The sequence below is a fragment of the Alosa pseudoharengus genome, unplaced genomic scaffold (assembly GCF_046254945.1).
Source record: "Alosa pseudoharengus isolate Yale_2024_CS ecotype anadromous, Long Island Sound unplaced genomic scaffold, YU_APseudo_1.1 YU_APseudo_1.1_scf_29, whole genome shotgun sequence".
In the NCBI taxonomy this organism is placed as follows: domain Eukaryota; kingdom Metazoa; phylum Chordata; class Actinopteri; order Clupeiformes; family Clupeidae; genus Alosa; species Alosa pseudoharengus.
The window spans coordinates 1,063,162-1,074,988 of NW_027468715.1; positions in this window are offsets into that span (position 1 = coordinate 1,063,162).

Consider the following 11,827-nt stretch of genomic DNA (forward strand, 5'->3'; position numbering starts at 1 on the left):
GCTTCGCTGCTTGGCCCCCAAATATAGCTGCAAGCAGCAATGTGGGGGCCAAGCAGTTGAGCAGGAGTTGTCATGGCAACCCAATGTTGTTACATTATACACACACCCAATTAACCCCCCATCCCACACACACACATATACACAGATAAACCTCCTCTCCCACACACCCCAATAGCCCCCCAAACATACGCATGCCTCAAACATCACCAAATTTATTGTGCGTCCTCAGGTTGTAGTCACAAGTCCACATACCAAGTTTGGTGTCGAAACGAGAAAGTGTTGATAATTATAGTGCATCTAGTGGTCAAATGTCACTAAATAAATTGAGCATCTTCAGGATGTGGTCCCGAGTCCTTGTACCAAGTTTGGCGTCGATACGAGAAAGTGTCACAAATTATAGCACCCCTAGTGGTCAAAGGTCGCAAAATTGATTGTGCATCCTCAGGATGTGGTCACAAGTCCACATACCAAGTTTGGTGTCTATACGAGAAAGTGTTGATATTTATAGCACCCCTAGTGGTCAAAAGTCACCAAATGTATTGTGCATCCTCAGGTTGTAGTCACGAGTCCACATACCAAGTTTGGTGTTGATACGAGAAAGTTTTGCAAATTATAGCACCCCTACTGGTCAAAGGTTGCTAAAATTAATGTCTGTCCTCAGGATGAGGTCCCAAGTCCATATACTAAGTTTGGTTTCAATATGTGAAAGCATTGCTGAAATATGAGCCCACTTCTTGTGATTATAGCACCACCTATATGTCAAAAGTCATCAAATTTATTGAGCCTCCTCCTAATTGGGTCCTGAGACCCTGTACTGAGTTTGGTGTTGATACGCGAAAGCCTTGCTGAGATCACTTCACTTCCTGTTTGGCGGCTTCGCCGCCAAACGTGATTGGTCGTCACAGGCAACCGGTTTTGAATATGTCTCTAAAAAGCAATGCGTTTATGAGTCATGGTCTGACGATCATCTGCGTCAAGTTTCGTGAAAATCGGAGAAACTTTGTGACCTTTGATGCCTTTTAAGTGTTTTTGATGACATCCAATATGGCGGTTGGATCATTTATGTTGACATCACATGTTGGCATATGGCGGCCTAAGGACCTCTCAAGGTATTAACAGATATCACTAATATGCTTTAATTCCAAACACATGACCTGTTACAGGCTAAAACGTAATTTTGGTAATTATAGCGCCACCTATAGGTCAAAAGTCACCAAATTTATTGAGCCTCCTCCTAATTGGGTCTTGATACCCTATACTGAGTTTGATTTTGATACGTGAAAGTATTGCTGAGATATTACTTCACTTCCTGTTTGGCGGCTTCGCCGCCAAACTTGATTGGTCGTCACAGGCAACGGGTTTTGAATATTGTTCCAAAAAGCAATGCATTTATGAGTCATGGTCTGTAGATCATCTGCGTCAAGTTTCGTGAAAATCGGACAAACTTTGCGAACTTTCATGACTTTTAAGTGTTTTTGATGAAATACAATATGGCGGAAGATCCAACATGGCGGAAATTGACGTCATTGGGTGCGTTGAGTTCAGCCTCATCCAAGGCTTCCAAATATGTTACGACATTCAAAATCGGGCATACGGTTCAAAAGTTAATTGCATGGATGCAATGTCAACTTTGACACATTGGTGGCGCTAGACTGTCTGTGGTTCAGGCATAAAACTTGCTCAAACTCATTTTTATACTGTCCCGAATCAATGTGCCAAATTTCACAACTTTTTACTGTACGGTTCTATGGGCTGCCATAGACTTCAATGGCAGCGGAAAGATGTGTAATAATAATAAGAAAAGGTAGAATCACTATGGGTTGCCGCGCAGCTTCGCTGCTTGGCCCCCAATAAGAATACGTAGAATCACTATGGGTTGCCTCGCAGCTTCGCTGCTTGGCCCCCAAATATAGCTGCAAGCAGCAATGTGGGGGCCAAGCAGTTTAAGCATGAGTTAGCATTAGACATTGTGATAGTTTCTATCCACAAGCCATCAGGATACTGAATTATGGCGTCCCTAGTCAGTGCTGGATTACCAGATCATAGACACCTGAGCACAAATGTCTGATGCGCCCCCCTATAGCCTATAGCTTGACTAAAACCTTAACATATTACAGGCTATTCACAGATGCCAGTCATTTACTTCTGTTTATGATAATAATAATTGTATAATCTATCCTCTCTCACATCATGCACCCACTTGTTGCTTTCTGTCCTGACTGGGAACATCCTCTGCTTTCCATTTCTCCAAACTCATTCTGTCATTGTATCTGTCCTCTGCTTTCAATTTCTCCAAACTTCAAGTTCTTTCATTGTATCTGTCCTCTGCTTTCCATTTCTCCAAACTTCAAGTTCTTTCATTGTATCTGTCCTCTGCTCTCCATTTCTCCAAACTTCAAGTTCTTTCATTGTATCTGTCCTCTGCTTTCAAAGTTCTTTCATTGTATCTGTCCTCTGCTTTCCATTTATCCAAACTTCTAGTTATTTCATTGTATCTGTCCTCTGCTTTCCGTTTCTCCAAACTTCAAGTTCTTTCATTGTATCTGTCCTCTGCTTTCAAAGTTCTTTCATTGTATCTGTCCTCTGCTTTCCATTTCTCCAAACTTCTAGTTATTTCATTGTATCTGTCCTCTGCTTTCCATTTCTCAAAACTTCAAGTTCTTTCATTGTATCTGTCCTCTGCTTTCAAAGTTCTTTCATTGTATCTGTCCTCTGCTTTCCGTTTCTCCAAACTTCAAGTTCTTTCATTGTATCTGTCCTCTGCTTTCAAAGTTCTTTCATTGTATCTGTTCTCTGCTTTCCATTTCTCCAAACTTCTAGTTATTTTATTGTATCGGTCCTCTGCTTTCCATTTCTCAAAACTCATTCTTTCATTGTATCTGTCCTCTGCTTTCAATTTTTCCAAACTTCAAGTTCTTTCATTGTATCTGTCCTCTGCTTTCCATTTCTCCAAATTTCAAGTTTTTTCATTGTATGTGTCCTCTGCTTTCATAGTTTTTTCATTGTATCTGTCCTCTGCTTTCCATTTCTCAAAACTCATTCTTTCATTGTATCTGTCCTCTGCTTTCCATTTCTCCAAACTCATTCTGTCATTATATCTGTCCTCTGCTTTCCATTTCTCCAAACTTCAAGTTCTTTCATTGTATCTGTCCTCTGCTTTCCATTTCTCCAAACTTCAAGTTCTTTCATTGTATCTGTCCTCTGCTTTCAAAGTTATTTCATTGTATCTGTCCTCTGCTTTCCATTTCTCCAAACTTTAAATTCTTTCATTGTATCTGTCCTCTGCTTTCAAAGTTCTTTCATTGTATCCGTCCTCTGCTTTCCATTTCTCCAAACTTGAAGTTATTTCATTGTATCTGTCCTATGCTTTCAAAGTTCGTTCATTGTATCTGTCCTCTGCTTTCCATTTCTCCAAACTTGAAGTTATTTCATTGTATCTGTCCTCTGCTTTCAAAGTTCTTTCATTGTATCTGCCCTCTTTTTTCAAAGTTCTGTCATTGTATTTGTACTCTGCCTTCCATTTCTCTTAACTCCAAGTTCTTTCATTGTATCTGTCTTCTGCTTTCAAAGTTCTTTCATTGTATCTGTCCTCTGCTTTCCGTTTCTCCAAACTTCAAGTTCTTTCATTGTATCTGTCCTCTGCTTTCAAAGTTCTTTCATTGTATCTGTTCTCTGCTTTCCATTTCTCCAAACTTCTAGTTATTTTATTGTATCTGTCCTCTGCTTTCCATTTCTCAAAACTCATTCTTTCATTGTATTTGTCCTCTGCTTTCAATTTTTCCAAACTTCAAGTTCTTTCATTGTATCTGTCCTCTGCTTTCCATTTCTCCAAACTTCAAGTTCTTTCATTGTATCTGTCCTCTGCTTTCCATTTCTCCAAATTTCAAGTTTTTTCATTGTATGTGTCCTCTGCTTTCAAAGTTTTTTCATTGTATCTGTCCTCTGCTTTCCATTTCTCAAAACTCATTCTTTCATTGTATCTGTCCTCTGCTTTCCATTTCTCCAAACTCATTCTGTCATTATATCTGTCCTCTGCTTTCCATTTCTCCAAACTTCAAGTTCTTTCATTGTATCTGTCCTCTGCTTTCCATTTATTCAAACTTCAAGTTTTTTCATTGTATCTGTCCTCTGCTTTGCATTTCTCCAAACTTCAAGTTATTTCATTGTATCTGTCCACTGCTTTCCATTTCTCCAAACTTCAAGTTCTTTCATTGTATCTGTCCTCTTTTCAAAGTTCTGTCATTGTATTTGTACTCTGCTTTCCATTTCTTTTTCACTCCATGTTCTTTCATTGTATCTGTCCTCTGCTTTCCATTTCTCCAAACTCCAAGTTCTGTCATTGTATCTGTCCCATTGAAAATCCATTGGTTAATACGGCCCTGTCCCTAATGGTCAAACATCACTAAATTTACTGTGCGTCCTCAGGATGTGGTCAAAAGTCCACGTACCAAGTTTGGTGTCAATATGAGAAAGTGTTGCTAATTATAATGCCCCTTGTGGTCAATGGTCACTTCATTTATTGTGCGTCCACAGGATGTGGTCCCGAGTCTATGAACCAAGTTTGTTTCCCTACGTTAAAGCATTGCTGATATATGAGCTAAAACCCTGTAACTCTAGCACCCCTCTTGTGGTCGAAAGTTGGTAAATTTATTGTGTGTCCTCAAAATAGGGTCCCAAGTCCATATACTAAATTTGGTTTCTATACGTGAAAGTATTGCTGAAATATGACCCTACCTCTTGTGATTATTAATAGTGCCACTAGTGGTCAAAGCACAAAGAATTGATTGTGTGTCCTTGGGATGTGCTCCTAAGTCCACATATACCAAGTTTGGTTTTGATAGGTGAAAGTGTTGTTAATTATAGCACCCCTAGTGTTCGAACGTCACCAAATTTATTGTAGGTACTCAGGATGTGTTCACGAGGCCACTTACCAAGTTTGGTGTTCATACGAGAAAGTCTTGCTAATTATAACGCCCCTAGTGGTCAAAGTTCAGCAAACATATTGTGCGTCCTCACCGTGGGGTCCCAAGTACATATACCAAGTTTGGTTTTGATACATGAAAGCGTTGCTGAGATATGAGCTTACTTCCTGTATCTCTAGCACCCCCCTAGTGGTTGAAGGTCACCAAATGTATCGTGTGTCCTCAGGATTGGGTCACAAGTCCATACACCAAGTTTGGTCTCTATATATGAAATTGTTGCTGAGATATGAGCCGACTTCCTGTGATTATAGCGCCCCCCTAGTGGTCAAAAGACACCAAATTTATTGTGCATCTTCAGGATGGGGTCCCAAGTCCAAGTACCAAGTTTGGTTTTGACACGTGAAACCGTTGCTGAGATAGAGCCTACTTCCTGTGATTATAGCGCCCCCATAGTGGTCAAAAGTCATCAAATTTATTGAGCCTCCTCCTAATTGGGTCCTAAGCCCATGTACTGAGTTTGGTTCTGATACTTAAAAGCCTTGCCAAGATCTGAGTTCACTTCCTGTTTGGCGGCTTTGCCGCCAAATTCGATTGGTTGTCACTGGTGACCTGTTTAGAATATGGGTCCAAAAAGCAATGCGTTTGTGAGTTATGGTCCGCAGATCGTTTGTGCCAAGTTTCGTGAAAATCGGATGAACTTTGTGACCTGTGAAAACGTTTTAGTGTTTTTGATGAAATCCAATATGGCGGTAGGATTAATTATGCTGACATCACAAATTGCCATCAGTCAGCTTAACCCTTAGAACCCGATTGACGCAAAGTGCGTCAAAAAACACACCCTTTCTTCTCTGTTACATTGCTCCGGAACGGTTCATCGCAGCGAGATGAAACCTTTATTGCACGACAGAGCAGAAGTGGGGCTTTCCAACGAGACTACACACTTGTCTGTACGATCAAGTATGAAAATTAAAAAAAATCATGAAATTAAATCAAATTGCATCATATTTACAGTCTATACTTCTCTGCATTCACCTGCACACACATTACTCTAGTTTGAATTACTCGCGAACCCGTGATCGCATCGATATGGCAAGCATATCAGATGAAAGAGGGGGCACAGGGCTATCCATTGGTACCATGTTTATCGATCCTTCTGGCTTATAAAACCAGACGAAGTGACTGCAAAATAATAAGGTCATGTACACAAACCAACGCTGCACACTCATTACTCTCGTTTGAATTACTCGCGGACCCGTGATCGCATAGATATGCCACGCATGTCAGATGAAAGAGGAGACTCAGAGCTATCATTTGATACCAAGTACATCCTTCTGGGTTATAAAACAGACGAAGTGACAGCAAAATAATAACTTCATATAGCTGGACTTACCCCACGTTTTTGTCTGTTCTTGTGGCAAAGCATGTTTATAATCCAATGCTATCATGTGTTTCTCTATGGCAAAGCATGTTCATATTCCGGTTTTGAGATCCTAGCAAATTCCTGCATGGCATCCAATTCAAGGCTCACATTGCATCCCAATTTCAACAAATAAACACCTTTTTTGCCTTTACTTTGTTCATGGCAATGCAGTAAAGAGTTGAGAATTATTATGACTGCATACACACAGGCACGCAGGCTAACACGCAACCTCGGGTCAAGTCAGGTCAGATCAGTTCGTGTCACAGATATGGAGCGCAGAAAGGTCATTTTTCATCACTAAATAAAAAATGGCATTTATTTCCGTAAATCACACAGCAAATATTTCTGTAAATTGCTCAGCCCCAGAGTATCCCTCCAACATGGCAATTATATTGCCCGATTCAGGACAGTCTGCCCTACACACACATGAAATGCATGTAGCGCTGTGAGCTTGCTGTGGTGAGATACATGTCGAAATATAAGAATTTTTATAATACACTTTTTATATTTTAATTCTTTAAAAATCAAAATAAAATCAATGCTAGTATTAATACATGAAATGATGGCAGATCTGAATAGCCTAAACTCTCCTGAAAAAAACAATATATAATATATGTGTGTGGCACTTACAATGACCAGAATAAATCCTTATGAATAAAGGTAGTGAAAATGCCCTAAAAACAGCTTAGGGTTCTAAGGGTTAAGGACCTCCAAAAGTATTAATAGACATCACTAATATGTTTTAATTCCAAACACATCACCCGTTACAGGCCAAAACGTAATTTTGCTTATTACAGCGCCACCTATTGGTCAAAAGTCATCTAATTTATTGTGCCTCCTCCTAATTGGGTCCTGAGCCCAATTACTGTGTTTGGTTTTGATACGTAAAAGCCTTGCCGAGATCTGAGTTTACTTCCTGTTTGGCGGCTTCGCCGCCAAATTTAATTGGTTGTGACAGGTGACCTGTTTTGCATATGGGTCCAAAAAGCAATGCGTTTGTGAGTTCTGGTCCGAAGAACATCTGAGCCAAGTTTCGGGAAAATCGGATGAACTTTGTGACCTGTGAAAACTTTTAAGTGTTTTTGATGAAATCCAATATGGCGGAAGATCCATCATGGTGGAAATTGACGTCATGCAGTGCGTTGAACTCGGCTTAGTCCAAGGATTCCAACGATACCTCATTTTTCAAAAACTGGTGAACAGGCCAGAAGTTACATGCGTGAATGCATGTCCAACTTTGGCCTTTTGGTGGCGCTAGAGCGCTCGGGGTGCGGACTTGAAACTTGGTGAAATTAATCATGAGACTCAGCCTAATTAGTGTGCCAAATTTCACAACTTTTTACTGTACGGTTCTATGGGCTGCCATAGACTCTCATTGCGGAAGAAAGTTGCATAATAATAGGAATAGGTAGAATCACTAATGGTGCCTCGCAGCTTCGCTGCTTGGCCCCCAAATATAGCTGCAAGCAGCAATGAGGGGGCCAAGCAGAATAGGCCGGAGTAGCCACGGTGACAAGATAGAACTCAGCAGACACCCGGGATGAACAGGGCTGAAACAGGGCTGAGTATTGCCACCGCCTCCGCCAGCCAGCCCCCCCCCCACCTAATCACCCCAGCCCGTCTCACCCAGTCCTGCCCTGCCCTGCCCTGCCCTGCCCTGCCCTGCCCTTGCACGCACGCATTAGAATTAACTGGATGGAACATGCTGTCATCAGTTACACATCAAAAAATAAAAGATTGATATAACACATCAGCAACTACACATCAAAATGCAATATTGCTAATTGCAGCACCCCCTACAGGTCAAAGGTCACCAAATTTTTTGAGCGTCCTCCTAATGGGGTCATGAATATATGTAGTAAGTTTGGTTATGATACATGGCAGGGTTGCTGAGATATGAGCTCACTTCCTGTTTGGCGGCTTCGCCACCAATTTCGATTGGCTGTTACGGGCGAATGCTTTTGTCAATTGTTCCAGAGAGCAATATATTGATAGGTCATGGTCTAAAAATGGTCTGTGCCAATTTTGGTGAAGATCAGATGAAATTTGCGACCCGCGAAAACTTTTTGATGTTTTTGATTAAATCCAACATGACGGCCGAATCAATTATGATGACATCACAAGTTGTGCTGGGTCAGCCTAAGGAACTCCAACAGTATTACCTGAAACCACTAGTGCATTTTAATTCTAAGGACAACAGCAGCTACAGGCCAAAAGGCATGTTTCTTAATTATAGCGCCCCCTAGAGGTCAAAGGTCACCAGATTTCTTGAGCGTCCCCGTGATTGGGTCCTGAGTCCATGGACTAAGTTTGGTTATGATAGATCAATGGGTTGCTGAGATATGAGCTCACTTCCTGTTTGGCGGCTTCGCCACAAATTTCTATTGGCTGTTACGCGCGAACGGTTTTAGTTCCGAAGATAAAAAGCAATGCATTAATGAGGCATGGTCTGTAGATGATATATGTAAAGATTGATGTCGATCGGACAAAATTTGTGACCTCTGATACGTTTTAAGTGATTTTGATGAAATCCAAAATGGCGGAAAATCCATCATGGTGGAAAATGACGACATAGGGTACGTTGAACTCGGCTTGGTCCAAGGATTCCAATGATACCTCATTTTTGACAATCGGGTCAACAGGTCAGAAGTTGCGTGCGTGAACGCATGTCCAACTTTGGCCTGTTGGTGGCGCTAGAGCGCGGGAGGTGCTGACATGAAACTTGGTGACATGAATCAATGGACTGTCTTAAATCAGTGTGCCAAATGTCAGAACTTTTTGCCAGACGGTTCTATGGGCTGCCATTGACCTCCATTGCAAAATAATGCGCATCAGCAGCTACAGGCCAAAAGGCATGTTTCTCAATTACAACGCCCCCTAGAGGTCAAAGGTCACCAGATTTATTGAGTGTCCCCCTGATTAGGTCCTGAGTCCATGCACCCAGTTTGGCTTTGATAAATGCAAGGGTTGCTGAGATATGAGCTCACTTCCTGTTTGGCGGCTTCGCCACCAATTTCGATTGGCTGTTACAGCCGAATGCTTCTGTCAATTGTTCCAGAAAGCAATGCACTGATAAGGCATGGTCTGAAGATGGTCCCTGCCAATTTTGGTGAGGATCCGCTGAAATTTGTGACCTGCGAAAATTTGTAAGTTTTTTTGATTGAACCTAATATGGCGGCCGAATCAATTACGATGACATCACAAGTTGGCTTGGGTTAGCCTTTGGACCTCCAACAGTATTACCAGACACCACTAGTGCATTTTAACTCTAAGCACTACTGCAGCTACAGGCAAAAAGGCATGTTTCTTAATTACAGCGCCCCCTAGAGGTCAAAGGTCACCAGATTTTTTGAGCGTCCCCCTGATTGGGTCCTGAGTGCATGTACTTAGTTTGGTTATGATAGATCAATGGGTTGCTGAGATATGAGCTCACTTCCTGTTTGGCGGCTTCGCCACAAATTTCGATTGGCTGTTACGCGCGAACGGTTTTAGTTCCGGAGACTAAAAGCAATGCATTAATGAGGCATGGTGTGTAGATGATATCTTTGAAGTTTGGTGTCGATCGGACAAAATTTGTGACCTCTGATACATTTTAAGTGATTTTGATGAAATCCAAAATGGCGGAAAATCCATCATGGCGGAAAATGACGTCATAGGGTGCGTTGAACTCGGCATGGTCCAAGGATTCCAGCAATACCTCATTTTTGAAAATCGGACTGACGGGTCAAAAGTTACGTGCGTGAACGCATGTCCAACTTTGGCCTGTTGGTGGCGCTAGAGTGCTTAAGGTGCCATCATGAAACTTGGTGATATTAATCATGGGACAGTCCCTAATCAGTGTGCCAAATTTCACAACTTTTTACCAGACGGTTCTATGGGCTGCCATAGACTTCAATGGCAGAGGAAAGATGTTGAATAATAATAAATATAGCTGCAAGCAGCAATGAGGGGGCCAAGCAGTATAGGCCGGAGTAGCCACGGTGACAAGATAGAACTCAGCAGACACCCGGGATCAACAGGGCTGAGTATTGCCACCGCCTCCGCCAGCAAGCCCCCCCCCCACCTAATCACCCCAGCCCGTCCCACCCCGTCCTGCCCTGCCCTGCCCTTGCACGCACGCATTAGAATTAACTGGATGGAACATGTTGTCATCAGTTTCACATCAAAAAATAAAAGATTGATATAACAAATCAGCAACTACACATCAAAATGCAATATTGCTAATTGCAGCACCCCCTACAGGTCAAAGGTCACCAAATGTTTTGAGCGTCCTCCTAATGGGGTCATGAATATATGTAGTAAGTTTGGTTATAATACATGGCAGGGTTGCTGAGATATGAGCTCACTTCCTGTTTGGCGGCTTCGCCACCAATTTCGATTGGCTGTTACGGGCGAATGCTTTTGTCAATTGTTCCAGAGAGCAATATATTGATAGGTTATGGTTTAAAAATGGTCTGTGCCAATTTTGGTGAAGATCAGAAGAAATTTGCGACCCGCGAAAACTTTTTGATGTTTTTGATTAAATCCAACATGACGGCCGAATCAATTACGATGACATCACAAGTTGTGCTGGGTCAGCCTAAGGACCTCCAACAGTATTACCTGAAACCACTAGTGCATTTTAATTCTAAGGACAACAGCAGCTACAGGCCAAAAGGCATGTTTCTTAATTATAGCGCCCCCTAGAGGTCAAAGGTCACCAGATTCCTTGAGCGTCCCCCTGATTGGGTCCTGAGTCCATGCACCAAGTTTGGCTTTGATACATGCAAGGGTTGCTGAGATATAAGCTCACTTCCTGTTTGGCGGCTTCGCCGCAAGTTTCGATTGGCTGTTACAGCCGCATGCTACTGTCAATTGTTCCAAAAAGCAATGCACTGATAAGGCATGGTCTGAAGATGGTCTCTGCCAATTTTGGTGAGGATCCGCTGAAATTTGTGACCTGCGAAAACTTGTACGTGTTCTTGATTAAATCCAATATGGCGGCCGAATCAATTACGATGACATCACAAGTCGACATCGGTCGTCCTAAGGACCTCCAACAGTATTACTAGACACCACTAGTGCGTTTTAATTCTAAGCACAACTGCAGCTACAGGCCAAAAGGCATGTTTCTTAATTACAGCGCCCCCTAGAGGTCAAAGGTCACCAGATTTCTTGAGCGTCCCCCTGATTGGGTCCTGAGTCCATGTACTAAGTTTGGTTATGATAGGTGAATGGGTTGCTGAGATATGAGCTCACTTCCTGTTTGGCGGCTTCGCCGCAAACTTCGATTGGCTGTTACGCGCGAACGGTTTTAGTTCCTAAGACAAAAAGCAATGCATTAATGAGGCATGATCTGTAAATGATATCTGTGAAGTTTGGTGTCGATCGGACAAAATATGTGACCTTTGAAGACTTTTTAGTGTTTTTGATGAAATCCAATATGGCGGAAAATCCATCATGGCGGAAATTGACGTCATAGGGTGCGTTGAACTCGGCTTGGTCC